This window comes from Passer montanus, unplaced genomic scaffold (genome assembly GCF_014805655.1).
Source record: "Passer montanus isolate IOZ18808 unplaced genomic scaffold, ASM1480565v1 scaffold45, whole genome shotgun sequence".
Classification (NCBI taxonomy): Eukaryota; Metazoa; Chordata; class Aves; order Passeriformes; family Passeridae; genus Passer; species Passer montanus.
Window position 1 is genome coordinate 2,967,610 of NW_024369373.1, and position 21,657 is coordinate 2,989,266.

General features: G+C 40.7%; 1 long non-coding RNA gene across 1 annotated transcript; it reads left to right on the forward strand.

The window, feature by feature from the left end:
- The first annotated feature begins 558 nt into the window (after positions 1–558).
- LOC120508154 lies at positions 559–20,849 on the forward strand. The gene is made up of 4 exons (XR_005628941.1): positions 559–684; positions 11,218–11,348; positions 13,971–14,016; positions 20,771–20,849. It is a non-coding gene; the product is annotated as an uncharacterized LOC120508154 (long non-coding RNA).
- The last annotated feature ends 808 nt before the right edge of the window (positions 20,850–21,657 follow it).

A 21,657-nucleotide genomic window follows, 5' to 3' on the forward strand; every position in this document is an offset into this window, starting at 1 on the left:
GAGGCAGAGTCCTGCTTGTCAGTGGTTTCATTGACAATTCTGTGTTTGATAGTCCTGAAGGTGTATAAATACATATATATGTATGTGTTATCTGTGTATTTTTTCCTGTGCTGGTTTTATTTAAATTTGTATTTTCTGTGCTGTCCAACCAATGCCTCTGTTTTATGCAGCTGCTACTTAAACAGTCATTTGGGCATTACACAGAATTACATAATTATATGTGCCATAAGCAAAAGTGCAAATAGTCCCACTTAGCACCTAATCAGATGATATCTGTTGTGAAATGCTGGCAAAGAAGCCAATAGATATGACTTACTTTGCTATTAGCTCTGCTCCTTTGGAGGCGAGTACGGGCTGCAGCTGGAATTTGGCAGAGATGGAAGAGGGATTAAGTGATAGTGGGGGCCTGAGTGTATTGTGTACAGAAACATTCTTTCCTCCACCAGTTTCTGTGGTGTGCAGTGCTCAGAGCGGGACAGTGGTGTTAACCAGTCTCCCAGATTTTGAAATACTTTGTTTTTTTGCAGTTCATTCACACTCTGTGTGTGCTTTGGTTTCAGACCCACAGCGCTCTCTGACAGAAGACAGTGACATGATAGGAGTGGTGACACAAAGCTCTTACTGTTACATTCAATAATTGATTCTCCTGGATGGATTGTGACTCCCTAAAGGTTGCAAAGAGAGGTAAGAATGATTGGACAGCTTCAAAAACATTAGTTCCTTCCAAAGTCAGAAAGTTTTACTCCTTTGCATCATTCTTCTCCACGGTCTAGCACTCTTTGGGACTCTTTGCAAATACATGGGAAAATCATTAAGAGAGATTGTTGTTATTAACGAGGCATTTTCTTAGTTCATTTTGGGGTAATTTTGAGTGTTGTTGGTTTTTTTTTAATTTTTTTTAAATGTTCAACACTGAATTGGGAATCACAATGTGAAAAAGATGATTGTGTCAGTTTTTATGATTGTCACAAACACTACATGGGAAATTCAAATGAAAATGAAAACTTTTTTGCAGAAATGGTTCAAGTTGCAAAATAGAAACACAGATACCTCTGAAGTTTTTCAAATCTCACCTTTTTTATTTTGTCCATTTGAAATATAATTTTTATTCTTCAAAAATTCAAATAATTGAGGTTTTTGCATGTGAACACCTTTGGAGATATGATCTCAAAATATACTTGGATATTAGTTTCAGAATATTCTATTTCAAAGTTCAGTCCTTCCCATGCATTTTAATTACCTTACTCCTGACTTGCACAAGTAAAATGAGGTGAGACTCACACTATAAAATTATGCAAAAATGCTTCCATAAAAAAAATAATAATCTTGCTCTGAAATTATACCCGGACGATTATTAGAGCTTCAGCCCTTTAAAAAATTCAGCCACTGTCTATTGTCTTGCCAGGGAGGCAAGTATTTCTACAGATGGCTTGGAATTAGTAGAACATGAAATAATGTCAGTGGTACTGGTAAGAGGATTAACCAGCAGTTCTGATGTTATTGAACGGTTTGCAGAGACCATATTAAACAGCCACATCAGTCCACAGGTCAGCCCTGCAGTTCTTCAGCTAAGCAAACACAGATGTAGGACTCCCTTTCATGGCCATCATTTCATGCCTTTGACATATGTTAGGCTCTTGGGACTCTGTGGCATATTTACAGCCTGAACATTAAAGATTCCTTTTCTTAGATCCTTAGTGGACACTGATGTCTAAGTCAGCAGCAAAAGGAAAAGCAGGAGCCCAGTATGGACCCCAGCAGCACAAACGTATCAGTGAGGAATTAAGCTGCTAGGATGCTGCCCTGATGAAATGCTGGGGCCTTTTTCAGTTGCTGACAAAAATTCTCTTTAAGAATCCAGTCAGTTCTAAATCTCTTTTTCTTTAGGGTTGATCTTGTCTGTGTTTTGCCAAAGCTGCCTATGAAGTCGCAATGGTTGAATTTCACAAGGAGAGAGGGTTCAGCTCATGTCAGCACTGCCAGGCCTCTGTGCTTGTTCAAAGTTTCTGCAAATCTACTGGGACTATAAATTGGCCAGAAGAAATTGAAGGAACAGTCTGTCTTACAATATTCCTGTTCCTTTTCTATTACAACAGAAGCTTTGGCAGTTCTTTATTATTATCCTCAGTTTTTTGTTTCTCTAAAACTAGGAGTCAGAAATGAAAAAAATAAATAGCACAACTATGTGATGAACAGGTATCTTTTAGATACACAAAATATATACTTATGTATGTCTAGTGAGAACAGGGTGAGACAGGTTCTTCTTGTTTATCTGAATAGTTTTACCTGTCTCAATCCTGAGTTTTATCTGAAAACTTGTCAGTTTTCAGATAAAGTTATAGGTATAGACATGCTATGGTCAAAGTAGAATTCCTGAATGTACAGGTTGCTGACAAAGAATTTGTATAGAAAGAAGATAAAGCAAGTGATAAAATACAGAGCTTTTGCTCAATAATTACTTAATATGGTGCAAATTTTAAGTGAAATTTCCAGCATACAGCTGCTCCACGTGTAGCCACTTCTTCCTGAAAGAGGAAGTAAGCACTCAGCCAGAGAGTGTAACAATGAATTACATTCAACCTAGAAGTGCTTTAGCATGTCTTCAAGAGCTGCTGCCTGCTTCAGTGATGGATTATAAGTTAGTATGGAATCCCACAGGCATGGCAAGGTATTTATGGAGTGTTCTGATTGCTCAGACACTCCCAACAAATGTACAGTCAGAGCAGAAATCAGAGTATCACCATCTCCCACTTTATTTTATTTATTTATATTTAGTGAGTGCTGGAATATTACAAACCACGAAGCACAGCTGTAGCTGGAATATACTTTCCAAAGCTTATTTACAGTAGCTCTCACTCACAATGGGTAATGGTATATTACTCCATAAGTAGTTCCATTGATTTCAAGAGATCCATTAGAGAGGTTCCACTCCTTGTACAGCTGACTGTATCTCGATTTGGTCCCGTGGTTGAAATGCAGAAAGAGCTCCTTTACTGCTGTGTTCTTAAATGCATCAAGAGTTTGAAAAAAGCCCTACACCAAGCCCTCCCCCAATAGCTCATAATAGTGCAAAATACTGATGAGGCTGGAGGGATGAGGTTCTGCAATATTTTATTTCCTTGCAGAAGCAGTGATACATATTCTTCAGTTATACATAGATGAATGTTCATTCCATGTGCTGTTTTCAGCTGTGTACTTACACCAGTCCAAAATCCCAAAGAGAAAAGTAAAAGCTGAGATTCACATCAGTAGCAGAGAACATCAGGTGATGCTGATTTAAAGAAAACATTAATCAATCCAGATTTGCTTGGAACGGGGCCCAGGTTCACTCAACAGGTTGGTGAACCTTAGCAAATGTTTCTGTGAATCTGTTCTGTGTTTTGACTTTGTAACATGATCTGAAATCATCTGAGTTTCATGTGGTTTTGTTGTGCACGTTTGGAACGCTCGTGGGGCGAATCCAGGGAAAGACATAGGTGCTAAATTTTACATGACGTGGTAAGGTAAAAAGTGCTTCACTCTTCCTGACACTCCCTGACACCAAAGTGAACAACAGTTGATGCTGTCAGCACAGTTTTAAAAGAGGAGACAATCACTGTCAGGCTCCTTGTGTCTCCAGGAGTCTTTATTTTGGAGCCAACAGACAGTCTTCAAATCATACCCTGAAAAACCCTATCATGAGTGTTGGACTGTTATATTCCTTTTCTCTGTTTCTGGTAAATGTCAAAAGTTTTACTGCATAGGCAGGTACTGGAGTTGTGAACAGTATGTTACGTTTCTTGATGTATATTGGTTTGAAGAAGTTATATAGTGCTTCTAAAAATTAGGTTTTTATGTTGAGTCTGTGGATGAACAACTTGTGTTTTAACTTTATTCAGTTTGTATCTGAATTCATAAAAAGGTATACTCAGCCTCCATAGCTGGATATAAAGTATTTAAGATCCATCTACACCAATCAGGTAACAAATATGATGAGGTGACACTTTCTATTAATTTTATTTTTAGTCCAAACTAGAGCCCAGAGCAATAAAGATGTGAGACACTCTGCACGAAAAACAAAATCTAATTCATCAGAGGATGCCAAATTTTTCATTCTGTTTCAGGGTGAGCAACAGAATTTTGCTGGAGCTGAGATTTTGGAGACAAAGGCAGGTGGGAGGAGCTGTTTATTTTTTTACACTGACTTACTGCCTCATAATTGTGACATGTTTGTGGATCAGTAGGATGACAGGGACCTTAGAGAAAAGGAAGCCAGTGAGTGTAGCTCAGTGGCCTGGCATCTATACAAAGTCTGAGTAGATAATTTAACTGTCTCTTCTGACCTTAAACCTGAGGAAACTCAAAGGAAAAAAATCAAAGTCTGCAGAGGTTATAGGTAAGAAAAGAATGTAACAGGCTGGGGTGTCCTTTATTGGCCTTGAGGTTCAGCATTCCTTGGCACATCAGGCAGAGTGGGGTACAGCCACAGATGGAATGGTCCTGCCAGTCAATTCAGAAGTACAGTAGGAAGGAAGAGAAGCTTGCCAGTAATATTCAGGTTTAAACTGATCTCTTTATTCTCCTCTAGAAGAGTTCTGTTTGCACCCGCTCATATCATTGCATTTTTCCACTAAGGTTGTCTCACTTATTTAACTTGACACAGGGAGCCCCCTCTGAGGTCTTTGAGATTCCAGCCAGCATTGGAAGTGACAGCCCAGATAAGGCAGGTAATCATATCAGACCTTGGGGGACCACACTGACTACTTTTTAATTGATAATTCCAAGTTTCTGTAATAAATTTATTTCTTAATTATATACATCATGTCATACATGGTAGCTAATGATTACCACTAGTTTAAGTCTGCAGCCTTCAAGACATCCTTCTCCCTACCATATAATCATAATTTTCCTTCCAAATTAAGATTTCCTCAGAAAGAAAATGAACAAAACCTGCACATTAAATCCAATTCCTTCCAAATAAAAGAAAAGTAGGTAAATTTAAGATACTAAGTTAAGTAAATGATTTTAATTAGAGGATAATTTCATGAAGATCATAAAACATTTAAATAACCCTGAAGTTATGTATATTTAAGCAGTTTTATGGAGAATTAAAGTCTTAAATGGTAAAATTCAAATGTAAATACAAAAGTCGATGCAAGAATGTTAATTGCTTTTCCTAAGTTTCTCACATGGCCTAGATGTTACGGGAGGTATCCAGAATTACATTCATAGTAATAATGTGCCCAATTCAAAGCTTATTAAAGTCCTTGGAATTTTTCCATGGATTTTAGCAGTCATTGTATGAAAACAACAAATGCTTTTCAATGTCTAACTTCCAGTACTGAGGAAGTCGCTTATATATCAAAATTATGTATGTGATGTCAGTATTCTAACATAATGGTAAATTTTTATTTCAAAATTCCTTTTAATAGCCAAGAAATTTAAACAGACCTTGAGAACTGATCCAGTTACCTCTTTAACAAATAAAATTATATTTGCAGCAACAGACATTTTACACCAGCAGATTAGTTTGTATAAAAGAAAACTTATACACCAGGAGAAGCTGCTACAATTAGACAACAAAATGTGCCAACAAATTGAATTATCAAGAATGTGAATTCTCCCATGCCTGTCTGTAGGTCAGCAATACTCTTACATTAGTTTTGACTTAAATAGATCAAATTAAAACTTAATTTTACAGTTTGATAATAATGAAATGCGTAAGGCTTGAAAATAATGAAATTAAAATCAAGGGTAGTAAGGCTGAAAAGTCGTGATGTGTACATTTTCTAAATTCCTTATTGTAAACCCCATGGAAATGAATATCCTATTGGAAGAATGAGCACACAATGCAGTCCTCAGCAGTTTTCTTTGATTCCCTGAAAACATTTGGTCTTCTGTGAGAGCCTCAATGAATCACGGGTACATCTCTCCCATGGCAGTGTCAGAATGTGGATGGAAGTGGTAGCTTTCCATGCCAGCTTTTTATTCCATGTAGACATAGAAATCACATTGCAGGGACGCCAGCAGTCAAGAAAAAAAGAAGTGTGAATGCTGTCACTGGGGTCTCCTTGTGACTAAATTGTTGGCATGTGTGAGGAAAAATACCTCAAGAGACTGGTAGTTCTTAGTGCCCAAAGAAATCCAGAAGAAGCATTTTTTTTTTCATCCAGAGAAGATTTTCCAGGGAAAGCTGTCCTGGTGCAGATGGGAGGTGAGGTCTTCTGTGCCCCAGTGCCTGCTGGAGGTGATGCCAACCTCAAAGGCTGTGCAGAGCCTTCATGGGCATTTCTGGCAGAGGGACATGGCAGGAGTTCAGCCTCCTGTAGAAGCCACCCTGCCTGTCTACGTGAGAGCAGGGCTGGAGGCAGCATAAACCTGGTCTTTTCTTTCTCTTCAAAGCTTTTAACATCCCCATTACGCACAGTCCGAGGCACGCGAGGACGTTGCTGTGCCTCTGTTTCTTCAGCTGTTACATGGGGATATTATTATGCTCTTGTCTCAGATGCTGAGAGGGTTAATTAATTATGTTTATGAAACCCTTTGAGATTCTCAGATGAAAGGTGGCTTTGGAATTGTTAGGTGTTATTATAAGAAAAAAAGAATGATTTTATTGCTTTATGTTAATGGTTAACATCTGCACCACAAAACCTGCTTGATCACATAAAGATTCTGCTAAGTATTTAATCCTAATTTGCAGGCTGATGCATATTCATTTTATTTAGAAGATTAATTTAGTCATCAAAGGTTAATCTGCCTCGGGTTTGTAATTAGACAGAGCAGTGACTTGGTGTCTCTGGGCTCACCCAGGTTGCCCTGGGTTTTCTGAGTGGGCAGGGCTGTAACTGTCACGTTTTCACTTCCAGGCAGTGCTCAGAGTGGGCTTAATTTTTGGAGAAATGGTGAGTGGTAAAAGCCTTGGCCAGTTTGGAGATTAAAAATAAAAGGAGAGGCGCAAGCCAATGAACAGTCAATATAGTGAATCTCAGAATGCTACTTTGATTCATCTCTGGCAGGTTTACTCAATGTGATGTCAGGGGAATAAGCAAGGGATTTTTTTGTATAAATATGTAAAACTGATTTAGCAGATTTTACAATCTTTGCTGTATGAATCCTGCCTCTCTTTCAAAATTACTGATTAGCAGTATGCAGAAAGTTTCTGAAATGAAAAATCTGTGAGGCTTTCTGCTGAAAATCACAGATTTTAACTTTTAGCTCCTGTTAGGAGTCATTGTTAAAAGGTCATAAAATGTGATCTGTAGCTGCTTGTTCCTCTGAAAATTAATCCTTTTGTGCTTAAGTTTGGCTGCTTTAATCATAAGTCACTAAAGAAAATGCGGTCCTTGTGGAGAACAAAAATCATGTTTCCTTTGCAGGTACACCAGAAGGCATCTTTAATTACTGTTTATAAAGCTGGCTGTTACTAAGTGTGAAGGATTATTAGTGCCAGGGTATTGTCTTTTGAAGTGAGGAAGAGCAGTGGATGCCTGTGTCATGTGCTCATGGCTTCCCCTTTGTGCAGCAGTGGGGAGGGTGATATCAGAGGGTGTGAGGCAGCGAGGTGGCCTCCAAAAATCTGGGGGTGGGACACCAGGGTGGCTTGGGACGAGCTCATCCTCACTGTCAGTGTGATGGGGTGGTCAGAGGGCAGCTCTGTGCCTCAGGGATGAAGCTGACACAGGGCAGGGGAGCTGGGTATGGGAGACAGAGCTGGGAAATGGCAGAGGAAAACCTCGCGAATGGAAAATTTGTCACAAAAGCAGCGGTTTGCCCAATATGAAATCAATACGTGCTGCAAAATAAGCGCTGTAAATGAAAATAATGATACTAGAATTTAGGAATTTGGCCAAAGCTTTACGTTTCATTGCAGCTTGGCTTTGGTTGAGTTTAGAATCCAGATTCCATAGGGGTGGCTGCTCTTTTTCCCCAGCACAGCGCTCGCATCTCTATTATGATTTGCCAATTTTCCCCTCCTCTTTCTGGTGCAGAACCTCAGAGCATCCAAGAAGGGATTTTGGAGACCATAAACAGTTCTTAATTGAGAACAGCCCAGAATCAAGTTAAGTGCTAGCTTGACTACCAGAATATAAATTAAGCTCTTTTATTAAAGCATTGTATTTTAATTATTATGAAGAGCAAGTGGCCTAACGTGAAAAAGCTTTTAACATAGCAGTTATTTGCTTGATAGCTGATAAGTTAATTTTGGATGGATGATTACAGCTATTGCTTCTTGTCTTCTTCACTTTCATTTTTACTTGATCTAATGACTGTTTACTGATTTTCATTTGCACTCATGGTGAACTTCTAATTCAATTGGTAATAAATTCAGATTGGTTGGGGCCTGTTATTGCAATCATGTTTCCTATTTCCAGTTTAAAAGGCCAGTGGAGTTTTGCTGGTGTTTTGAAGGAAGTTGGAATTGTTTGGAAACTGATGATTTGCAAAGCTGTTTGCAGGCTGACCGATTGGTAATCAACAGTAAACACTTTTCTGTTCTTTACAAGAAGGATAACCAGCCATGCAATGAGAGTACGTGATGGCAATTCACTAAAACCCGGAAAAAAAACCCCAAACAGCCAGAGCAGATGTCACTCTAGTCAAAAAGTACTCAAAAATAATGTCACCCTTGCATTGTTCAAGCCCTTCATTTGTAGCCAAGAGACTGAGAGGGGAATTACACATGTTTGCTGCAGATTTTAGACTGTTCATGCTGTTTTAGTTCTCTCCTCAACCTGAACCTTTAGTGTCTTCACTTGCATCTTAATCCTGAGCTGATTTGTCTGAATGGTAGACAGGTACCACTGAAATGTGGATCGTGAGCTTCATCTGTCATCCCTGCTGCTGTATCATTGACTTCAGTGAGCTTCCAGAGGAATGAGTCTGGCCCACAAGCGGATGTGAACTGTCAAGAAGATAAACCTCTTTCTCATCCATTTGAAATGTTTGTGGGAAAGAATGCCCTAAATATTTAGCAGCTTGTATAATTTGAGAGGCAGTGCAGGGGGTTTTTGAATTTTATTTTTCTCCCTACCTTTCCATTTTCTTTATTAAATAGAGGAAAACCTTGCCTTAGGCCCAGTGTGCTTATGGCAGGGAAAAAATATCTGCCAGAATCTCTATTACTGCTCAGGCCTGTATATATTGTTATTGCTCTTGTATTTGTAATAGCAAAAAGTGACTATGTCGCGTATAAAAAATCCTATTTGCAGAAAAATACCCTCCTCCCTCCACCTTTTCCAAGCCCAGTGCACTGTGTGAAGAATCCAGGAACATTTATGTTGGTTCTGTCAATGCAACAGGGCTTGGAGCAGCATGGATTAAGTGCTGGCCATGTGTGTGTTGATTGATGCAGCTCCTGAAAACAGGAGGGAACAGAGATGTTTTAAACTGGTTTAGCTTCTTCTCCTTGGCATTTTTGAGAGTCAGTGCAGCTGCACACAGAACATCACTCAAATCTACTGCAGCCCAGCTTGGTTTCTGGTGGACAGAAGAAATAATGTGGGACTTCAGTGCTGCAAACTTTGTATATCCCCACTGGGGTCACCTATTTCAGCACTTCCAAAAGGCAGCCAAACTGATTGCTTGCTTCAACCACCATCAAAGATCTCACCCCTTCCTATTTCAGCTGCAGGGAGCTGCAGTGAGTCAGGCTTGGGTGGAGGGGGGAGATCCTCCACCCAGATTGCCAGCTCAAGCTTGCCAGGGCTTTATCTTATGTTCTTAGGCAACATGTTAAAGTTCTGCTTCTGGAAGAGCTCAGGGTTAGACTCTTAGAGAAAAGCACAGTCCATCACCATCATGCACCAATGCCTGGCTGCTGCCTCTTCAGTCCTGGGTGGAGCAGGACCCTGAGAGACCCCCAGGTCTGTGCCTTAATGGAGCTGGCTTACATTTCATATGTGAAAGAGGTGGCACAAGGTTCATGAATAACACTGAGCATGGGAATATTCTCCCTGGGAGTGGGGCCATCTGTGCGTGTGCACAATTGCAAATTCGACTGGGAAGTCTGAGTGAATATGTAAAAATTCACATTTATGCACCATTACTTTTAGATGATACTGTCCACAAAATCAACATTTTGGAGCTTTCAGACCATTCTTAGCATTTCTCCCCTGCGCAGAGTGGCTCTGAAACAGATTCTGCTTGACTGGGATGTCTAGGCAGCAGGTCCCTGGCAGTGTATCTTTCTCTCCAAGAGCTGTGCCAGCTCCAAGACTGGTTGCTGGTACCTTCAAAGGATGAGAAGTTGGCACCTCCTTTGGCTCCTGTGCAACCAAGTGCTCTTTTTTCCCAGCAGAAAGATCTCTGCTTTCTGTCTTTGCCCTCGCCTGGGGCTGAGATGTCTTTATCACATTTACCCTGTGGGCACAGGAAGTGATATTATATAAGAAATAATGTTGCAACCCTACTTCTACTAATCATTGCCACTCCTACTGTAATAACAGACAGATGCAACATACACGATTCATGTTTCTATTATTTTTTGCTACAGTTTGCATGTGTTTTCCATTTAATTATGGTATATGAATTTCATCTCTCATTTTTTCCCTTCTTGCATTTAAAATTGAATTTGATATCTGTGATATATAGATAGGCCTGTGGTAAATTGTTTGATGCACTGTACACTCTTAAGTCTGTCTCTGCAAATCTCTTAAGTGCTCTGAATGTTTTCCAGTTTTGTTGGTGATGCAATAGCATCTGGGATAGTATTGGAGTAGTTTCTGCACAGGGCAGTGGAGTAGCTTGAGCATTTAAAGAAACTTTGCTTGACAACAGTACCAACACAAAAACCAATCACAATTTTTAGTTGTTAGAGAACTCTTTGCACCTTTCTGTTTCCAAGGAAATTGCAAAGGACTTTGCAGGAGAAGAAAGCTGAGGTGTACTGCTCAGTGATGACCAGGATACCATCAGCAGGGTAGTGACAGCACTGAAATGGGAACCAGATTTTTGTGACTGACCCACTCAGTGGGAAACATAACAATTCAGGCTTGAAGATCCTGTGGTGTGCTACTTGTCAGATCCTTTCTTTATCAACCTGTATTCCCATGTTTGAATTGAGCATGTTTTAAAACTTGAGAAAGGAGATTTCAGTCCAAGTTTTACATGAAAGAGGCCAGCTGAACTAGAGAGAAACAAAGAAAAACATTGCTAAATGCCTCTTTTTACATTAAAATAATAGTGGAAATCTTACTAACAGTGGGCTCTGCCTCATCTGTAATTTCCCTTGTGTTTCAGAAAGAGTTGAATTATCCTACTGCTTACCAAGAGAAGAAAAACAGCATAAGAATACTGGTTAATGGGCATGCTTTGGATTCACACTGGATCCTGGAAGCAGAATTGTCCCCTGTGAATGTAGAAGTATCATGGTAAGTCTCCTCAGGTAATAGTCAAGTCTTGTTTTTGTCTCAAGTGCAATGTCTGTCTGCAGTGTGTTCTACAGATCAATCAATCAACTGCAAATGACATGATTTTAAAACAATGGGTGGGTGCTTACTTAGTCCACACATAGCTCATAGAGGTTTTGAAGGCTTGATGCACTCTATTGAGTAAATAACTATAAATAAAACAGACTATTAAAACATCTTTAGATGTGCATTATGCCATCAAGCTATGCTGTTTGAAAAGAGCTGTGGTGTTTGGGAAAAATTAAACATTTTCAACAACTGTCCAAATACATATTTACACATAGTTTATGGTGTACAAAAGATATGTCTGTGACAACTCTTGGGCCCCAACAAGTTTTATTAATTATTCTTTGAATAAAGTATTTTTGGTCACTTAAACACTGCAAGTAGACAGGAGACAGCTAATCATAGGGAGAAATGCTGATTTCAAGGGAACTTGCAATTTACTTCTCCCACAACCTTTAGTAGCAAACGGCAAAATATTGATATGGGGCATATGGAATAGACCTGTGAGGGGAGAGGACAGAGCACTGTAGTTCATACAGGCTTTCAGTACATGTTTGTTCAGCCAGGTGAATAAAAAGACATTTCTCTTGGTGAGAGCTCTCCTGGTCAGTTCCAGCTGGAAATGATCAGCACTAGGGCTGTTATCACTGGAGTGTTTTTTCATTACTTGTATGCCGTGTAGGACCTGCAGATATTTTGGTATTCTGAGTTCCCTAGACACCAATATTAGTTGATTTCAGTGTCCTAATTCCTGTTCAGTCGATGAGGAGCAGAATCTGTGGGCTTCTGGCTTCATTGTTTAATGCAGGGCACAGTGTGATGCTTGAGAGACAAAATTTCTTTAGATAAGAAACTTCAGAGTAGGGACCTTACTCTCCTGCTTGCCTGTGATGTTATCAAGCAATAATCCTTGTTAAGTAAGGATTAATGTTCAAACATGATCATGCTGATGAAATATCTTTTTGGCTGCAGAGACCTGGCAGAGTCTCCCTCTGCTGCCTTTGGATGGTTTTAGAGACCTCGTTCAGATGAGCCACTTCACCTGTGAGTGAGGTGGGGGATCATCAGCTTCTGCCACGACCAAGAGGAGCATCTTGGGCTGAGATCTCACCTGCATCTAAGAATAATGCCTTACAAAAGCATCTTTTAGTTCTAAAGCTCTGAAACCAAGTTCTCTATCAGCTCTAAAGTTGTTTTTGATTTCATCAGCTTGTTTTATCACATGCTAGAGAGTGCCAGCGTTAAGAAGACTTGTCTTAAGCAATCCTCTTAGTGTTCCTGAGAGAGGTGGTTATAGTTTAAATATAGTGAGTCAATCTGTTGTCCATCTCTTATGGACAACTTGATCAGACCCCATGGGGCAAAGTTAATGGAGTCATGTAATATCTAAAAAGCCCCTTTAGCAGCAGCACTGTTTATTTTTCGATTGTACTGCTTATTTGCTAATTCCTATCTGATTGCAAAACTTTCTAGGTACTCTGATTTCGTTATCTGACTTGTTAGGAGTGAACATGGCCCTTAAGGACTCCTCTATTTTTGGACAGTTGTCAATTTTACCAATTAAAAGAACGCCTTTGGATGGTTATCAGAAGCTGGAGCTGAAAACATGTTTGCAATTACTGATGACATAGCTGTTTCTATTTGCTGCTCTCTCTTTTAATTCCCAAAAGTGATATTTTTTTTGGCAGCAGATATGAGAAAATATGTCACTGTGTATAATTACAAAATGCTGTTCGTTTCTGTCTTGTAACTGTGGGGGGTTAGTTGGTACAACACATTTGGTTCATTCTTGGCTCACTCAACTGCATGACACACATTTAAGTGTATTATTAATTGTCATGTTAATATTCATTATCATGTTAATTTCCACAGAATCATGTAATTCTGCATGCCTCCAAATTTATGTTCAAGGGTATGTGCAAGCATGAAAAAACCCCCACTGAATGGTTTCCTAGAACATTGCAATAAGCCACCAAAATCACCTTCTGAACATTTTCCTCTAGGACACCTGGGCTTTTTCAACAGATTTTCACCCCACCATGATCATGGCTACAAAACAAGATCTATTGTTGGGAATGGGCTTTGTACAAAGCTGCTTTAAATGTTCAGTGTGCTTTCAACCAGTTTCAAAATACAAATCCACAGTACTGGCTTTACTTTAATTTCCTAGGTTGCATCTGCCATCTTATCAGAGCAATCTGACTGCACATTGCTCTGAAGAAGCTGCATAATATTTTCAGTGGCCTGGATTTTTCACTTGATATACAACAAATATATGAATAATGGCTCTATAAGTATCTGTGAATTCTTCAGAAGATTGTTTTGCAAGAGAAAGTTCTAGTTAGAAACAGTAACTTAGAGTAAATCTGTGGGATAAGAGGTGAACCTCAATTTAAATGACTGCTGCCTGGGAATTTGAAAGAAAAGGATATAAATATTTTGAGGAGCACAGAGTCCTTAAATCAGTGAGATTTTTATTGGTTTTGAATGTGTATCAGACTTACAGTGCATGTTGTCTATATAAGAGAAAAGACAGCACATAATGTCTGAAGTGCTCTATTTTTTTCCAAAAAATAGGCTCATCTGAGAAAAACTTGTCCATTTTCGAGGCATCAGTTACAAGGTGAGTGCACCTGCTGCGGTTTGTAGATGGGAAGAAAAGACGACACAATGTCTGAAGTGCTCTATTTTTCCAAAAAATAGGCTCATCTGAGAAAAACTTGTCCATTTTCGAGGCATCAGTTACAAGGTGAGTGCACCTGCTGCGGTTTGTAGATGGGTGGGTTCTTTTCTCTAATCCTGGTGAAGTTTTAAGAGGTTTCAGATATGTTCATGATCCACTTTTACTTCTCTTTCTTAGAGAACTCCCAGGCTTAGGCAGAAGAGGGGGTGGCTGTGGCTTCTTGCCTCGGCTGGGGGTTGTCACTCTGAGCAGGCGTAAGGCCATGGCACGAAACCAGGGTGGGGTCGCAGCACTGGAAATTTTATTGTAGCTTAAAAATAGCTCCCTGCCAAAGTCCTCACGGAGGAATGTATTTCAAGGTCAGTTACACTCCACAATCATCTCAGAACATGCTTGTAAATAAATTGTATGGGCTTAGCTCTGCTGTCATTGACATTTCCCCCCAAGTAAATGCCAGGCCTGCTGTGGAGAAAATTCCACTGACTGAGAGCCTCACACCTGAGCAGGCTTACAGCTTCTCTTCTCAGCTGGGATTTAGTAGTCTCGGTTCTAGGTGGCAGCAAAGCCCTTCTCAAACTCTCAGAGTTGCTTGGGGTACACCTGCCCTGGGTGGTGGAGAGCAGAAGTACCCGAGTTACTGCTGGGCAGGGCGGCTCCGCGAGCAGCGCGGCTGCAGCAGCCTGCCCAGAGAGCAGGGCTGGAGAGCAGGGCACTGCTGCTCCAACAGGCACTGCTGCCTCTGCTGGGGCTAGCAGGGCTCTGGGCACAGCTGCCTCTCAGAGACAGCCTGTTTATTTGGGCAGAAGTTGCTTATTTTTCTGTGCTGCAGCTGCACTTCCCAGGGTAGAACTCTGCTGCTCCGTGTCTCTCTGTCTGGTGGCAGTGTAGGCAGTTTCAGGTACAGGGGAACTCTTAACCAAGCATTTGTGTATTTGCCTACAACAGCCAGCTCTGCTCTCATAAGGAACACCAGCACACTGCTATATTACTATTATTGTTATTATTATTATTATCATTATCATCATCATCATCACCAACAGCTTGTATTCAGAACTCATAAGTCTTGTTTTAGGATAACAAATCTGCTTGAACACAGACATTTGGAAGTGTGAATTAATATATTGATAATATGTTAGAAAGGATGTTTTGGAGCTTCTTTCTAAACAGAAATTAATATTTTATCTGAAAATAGTAATGGGAAAAAAATGTGTAGTCTAGCAAGGTATATCATTTAGACTTGATGATAGAATAATTGTTTTCCATCAAGCAAACCAAAGAAGAATCCATAATAAAATTTTACAAGTTAGCTGCCACCAAGAATAAACTCAAGAGCACTATATGAAATGAATTGTGTGTTTTAACTGAATCTTCTCTCAGGACAATAACTCTAATGTAGAGCCAAGGTCTGAAGAGGTCACCTGCAGAAAACCCTCCTGGGGCATTTCAGAGGAGAAAGGAAATATTCTTCTCCCTGTCAGGTTCACTTCGTGTCCTAATATGTCTGAGGATGTGCATTGAAAACATAATCCACAGCCACCATTCTGAGTGGGGGTTTAGATAACAAGGGTCATTAAGAAATCTCTAAGGATGACAAACTTAACCCTGTATGAACTTAAGGGCCATATCATGCTACTAATGCAAAGAGTAAGTCTGGTTGATTGTAATTGTGACTGAACTAAAATGTCACTTATCATTAAGATCAATTTCTCTTTTTTTAAGAATTGAAACATTTCTCTAAAAATATGTGTAAGATCATAACTGGTATCTAGTGAACATAGTCTGCACTGCTCTTTTCCAGTGCTACGTGAGAGAACATCTGGATTTCCATATGTTTCCAAATGTTTGCCATATCTCACATTGTGTTTGCAGGGCCAGGGTGTGGCAATGCAGTGCAGGATCCCAAATTAAAATACCTATTGAGAAACTTCTACATTTGTCATCACAAGCATCCAACTCCACAACTCCTGCTCAGGCCCTTCGGGTGAGCCAGGGTGTATCGCGACTCTTCCTGCGCCCAAAGGATGACGTGTGCTCCCAAAGAATGTGCAACACTCCTGGCTCTGAGTTCAGAACCAGGGGTGGCTGAGCTCTCAGCATGCTGCCCCTCTGCTACCTGTGCTGGGCTGAAATGCTCCAAACCTGTTCTCAGGGATTCCCATGTTAGCTGTGTGGAATGTCAGGATGTGCACATGTTGGGATGGTTGGGCACTGAAACAGGCTCCCCAGGGCAGTGGTCACAGTCCCAAGCCTGAAAGAGCTCAAAAAGTGTTTGGACAAGCTCTCAGGCATGTGTGGGATTGTTGGGGTGTCCTGTGCAGGGCCAGGAGTTGGACTTGATCCTTGTGGGTTTTTCCCAGATCCGCCTATTCTGTGGTTCTGTTATTCTGTGTGCCATATACAGTGGAGAGAGTTTGAAGTTGCCCTGCCAGTGGCAGTGTGAGAGATTCCTGACTTGTTGGCACTATAAAAATCATTCCCTGAGCATTCTCAGACCTTTATCACAATGGAAAATTTATGCCTGAATGAAGCAAAGATGCCACTTTAACTGCTCTTGCCCAAATTCCCGCACTCCCTCCTACAGGCATGCCTTTGCGCCTTGAGCCTCATGTGAATTTTTACAGCTCCATTCACTGGGATGTCATCAATTTGAACAATTACAAATTACAAAGATATTAAAATATCCAAGCAGCACTAGTTAGAAGTCAGCAAGGATGAGAATTATCACATTCCTTGTTCTCCAGTCGTGTTGAGGCTCCTTGCTTGGTTTCTCTGCCCCTAGTCTTGCATCAGGGAGTCAGGATGTCAAAGTTCTCATTTGCATTTTAGCTTCCTTGAACTCCTAAAAGCGAAGGAACTTGGCTAAGCATAGAGTTTCGGTATATTGTGTTTACTTCAGGGGATTTAGGTGCTTACAGAAAATGCTGGGTATATAGAAACTAACTACAAGGATTATGGGTAAATTTTATTTAGCTATACTTCTCAGTTCCATTCAGTGAGTATTGGATTAATTTTTGGATTTCTAAACTGTGGGTGTCTTTTGTTTAAAGTAAAAAAAAGTTTAAAATATCTCTTGGGTGCCATTCATGGACAAGAATTATAGAAGAAGCCTTCTTTGCTTTACAGTGAATTCAACTCTGTCTATTTCTCAGTAGGGTCCATCTTTGTGTTGCTGTGCTGGTGTCAGGGTGCTGCAGATGACAAAGCCATTTCCTTTCTCCTGGGATCAGCATGAATTTTTGTCTCATTGGATTATTTTTTCTCAGAAGGCTTTTTTTTATTCCTGATGATTGGATGCACTGGCTTTATGGCTTTTTCTCCCCACTTGGTTTAGTCACATGACACAGTTACATTAATTTTTAGAGTGGTCCATGGTGCAGTATATAACTGAAGGCACTGAACAGCATAGTACCTTTGGGATGTTAATAGACACACAGTCACCAGGGAGGACAAATTCAAGTCCCTGGGCGACAGGAAACCCTGTTTTTTGGAGGGTTTCTGGTCTTGTGATGAAATAGGTTCAGGCTAATAATCCTCTCAGTACAATAAATCAGGGGTGATTTCCTTGAACTCAAAAGGGGTCACAAAGAGATAAAACTAGTGACAGGAGAATCATTGCCCTTCTCTCTTAAGAGCAGACAGTTGGTTAAATTCCTTTGCTCCTCAGACAGTGTTGAATGTCATGCAAGTGATCATTGGGTCTGTGGGGAGTGGGATACAATCAGGATGTTAATGTGCTGGCAGTGCAGCTGTTTCTTCCCTGGTGTCTCCCGTGCTTTGACTCACCTCTGCTGCCAAAGAACTCCTTCAGTACTCTTCATTTGTAACTCAAATCTTTACCTGCACACATTTGCGACTGAGATTCGTAAGAGACAATTTTATGCTTGAAAGGGGGAGAATTACTTTACAACTATACCTGTTGTCTGTGCAGCTGCTTGACAACCTCACAAGAATTCCTTTCATTCTGTGCCTCTGGTTCTCTTTGTCAGTAAGAAACAGAACATGTATAGTTCTAAGTGCTGAAAATCAAATACTGGCGTGATATATTAGCTTTTCTCTACCCCCCTCTGCCCCACCAGTGTTCTAAATATGGCTCTACTTTGAAATTAAGTGCACTACAGAATATTCAGTTGCAGCACATTGCTGGCATACAGTTTATAAATTGTTAGTGTTTGGCAGCCCTTGGTTTTTAAATTCCTACTGATCACAAGTAGCTGGCACTAATCAGCTCCAATAGAGTTACGTTACTGTGTACCTTCTTAAATGGCTGGAGTGGAGATATACATCTAAAACCCAATATATAATAGCCACATGTCAGAAACACTTTACTCTGAGCAGGGTTTTTATTTTACTTTTTACATCTCTCACATTTTACATCTGGTTCAACAGTTCTCAAGGAAACTACATCTGATGTGATAGCAGGAGATCTATATCACACATCTCAAAACCTGCCAGAAATTCAATTTAAATATAGTTTTGGACAGAGTAAAAGAAGTATTATTACTATCAGATGTTTGGGCAGTGAGAAGTTGAGCTCCATCCCCCCCTTGGTCTTTTTTCATACAGAAGGAAATCATAATGTGAAATCCTAGTTGTGCTAAAACTTGTGAGAGCTTCGCTGCTGATTTCAGTCCTCAGTTTCACCTTGCAGCTGTAAGGTACCTGCCAAGTTCAAGCAAAAGTGTGAGGCTGGAGCAGCAAAGACAGACCTGGCCCTTTGCACAGATGAGCAGTGTTTGAACTGGTTTCAGTGGGGATAACTGTCAGCTGTACTGTGTCAGACTTCAGAGAGACCTTCTCCAGTATTTGGAGCCACAAAACGTTTGTGCAGGGCAGGCTGGTTCTCGTAGATGTCACTCCATTCCAGTTTATTTTCATGGTGCAACTTTAGAAATATCTGAAATTTCAGATAAGCTAGTTCAAGTCAGGAATTTTATTCCTTGGTCATCTGAGAGCGCACATGCCACCTGAACTGAACTTCTGAGGTTTGTGAGAATCATTCACCAGCAGTGGATGGAGAACACGACCCGCTGGCTGCGTCTGTCACACATTAGCACCTCCCATGCCTCCTCTGAAGGGGCTGCCTGCACGTCCTCCACACATGGCACTGGGCTTAGTTGCTTGGAAATAGGAGAGCATGTGCATTAAGGAGGTGTAATTTTAAGACTGTTGGTACTTGGGGTTTGCTGAAAACCAGACCTTGTTGATCCAGGGTACTGAGACCTGCTAAGCAGAGCTGTCAGTCAAACCTTGGGAATGTGTTCAGCCACTTGTGTGTCAGCAGTGTGCCAAAGCACCTATGCATGTGTCCCAAAAGCCTTTTGTTCTTGTGCTGGGTATGTAAGAGGTGTCACTGTGTGAGTCTGGGGCTGCCTGAGCAGGCAAACCAAGACTCACTCCTTTGTTAGGATCCTAATTGTTATTATTTCATCACTCCAGAGCCCTAATGAAGAGCAGGGGCCTCAGTGTGATGGACTCAGTGAGAAGATGAACTTCTGCTCCGGCTTTGAAGCATGCTATGTTTTTGTCTCATTACTTCTGATCATAATCCAGCACCAAAAGAAATCAAAAGCTGTCTCTGAATTCATTGAGGGCTCAGGGCACACGAAAGCTCTCAGGAAATGCTCAGTGTGTTGTCAGGATCAGGCCTGTAATGTGTAACTCCAGCCTAGAAAACTCATTTCCTTTGAAGCTCAGTTGAGTGTTACTACTACACATCAGCATGTTGCACCACACAGAGTATATCAAATTTGATGTCATTTTTTTTCTTCCTTTTTCCCTGGGAACCTGTAAATATCCTTTGGTAGCAAAACCAAAGAGGAATAAATTCTCCTCGATGTATTTACAAATGTGAGAAGCTTTTCAAGTTGTATTTGCAATTCTCTTTCTTGCAATGACCTCTATTTTCATAATCCTTCATGGAATATCATGGTTTAAAGAGCTTTCTCTCCCTGCTGTTTTTGTTAAAAGGTTTTTGGTGTGATATTTGGGAAGTCAAATTCTGCATTTAAATGTTGTGTTTTCACAGATATAAATGAAAGAGGCCATATTTATCTTTTTTCCCCTCTTTTCCCTTTTTCTGAGAACATCAAGCAATTCTACTTTTCTACATGTATTGTTAACTAAACCGTGAGAGCATACAGCACCTTTAATAGTAAAGCAATTGTGATTACATCTTGCTTGTAATTACATTTATTTCCTCACATATGTCCAAAAAGGCAAGCATTAGTTTGGCCTGTATAGGCATGTGCTAATGGCAAGAAAATCATCTGGCAGCTTGACAGCAAGGAAAATAGCTTACAGTCGCTTAAAGTCTTTCATGTCATGGACACTTGCAAAGACTCTGAGCACTCAGATTTTCGCTCGCATGCTTTTAAAATTGATTGCGTTCTGAGAGAGGGGGAATTTGCAATGTGCAGTGGATTTGCATCTAAATAATCCAAATATGAAGAGATACAATTGGCAAGGTACGGGTGTGTGATGACAAATTTGAGGAACCCGGTGGTGGCACTGTACAGGAGTAATCTACAAATATCCCTGGGCCCCTGCTCCTGTCTGTGTTAGCCTGGCAGAAACGCCTGCAGCTGTCCAGGGAAAAAAGGTGGGCAAATAAAGAGTCCCTGGTATGTGGAAGGACTCTGAGGCTCACTTGTATCCCACACACCATCTCATTGATTTTATTGACCTCTGTGTACAGGACAGTGCAATCCAGAGTGACCCAGGGGGTCACAGCTTGTTCCTGTAGGACCAGGGCTGTGCCAGCCCCAGCATTCCTGGCACGGGTTGACCACACTGGTGAGTGTTCTTTTCAATTTTTAACAAAAACCTGGCTAGAAATTTTACAGACTGATTTATGACAAAGCTGAAATCACATGCGTTTTCTCAGTGCAGAAAAGTTTCTTATTGGAAATGATAAATGTTACAAAGTTCTTCAGAAGCTGCATGTAATGTTAAATGGAGCAGTGTCCCAAATGCTGTCTGGGAAGAGTGAGAATTTTTCAGTGTCTATATAAACCACAAACTAGGGCAATTTGCAAGATTTTCTGAAACTAGAGGTACATTTGTATTTTCTGTCTAGTCTGCTAGCCTTCTGATACTATGGCTACCAAGAATCTCAACAAATTCACTGGATTAAGTGAGTGCCTAGCCAGAACAAGCACACTCACAGAAGGTATGCCTTGATCCCATGTTAGCTCTTTCCCAGATTTGTGGGCACTCACATTTGATTGCCAATATCCATGGTCTGTGACTACACAAATTATGTCCACAGCTGTGGACTTAACTGAAAATTTGCTCCAGAGTCGGTAAATACATGAACAAATCTGCACACTCAACCCAAGCACAATCTTGCAAATATGGCAAATTTGATATTTTTCTTGCTTAGCTAGAGAGAAGCCGCTGCATAAATCCTGTAGCCCTGTGCCAGACAGACAGACAGACAGGCATGCAGGTATAAATGGTGCAGCTCCACTGACAGGGCTGGTGGTCCCTGAGTTCCCGTTACCAGATGAGCCCTCTGGTTTTTGCTGAGTAATTGGGCTGGGCAGCCAGGGGAGCCAAACTAATGCTCCTACAAAGCTGGCT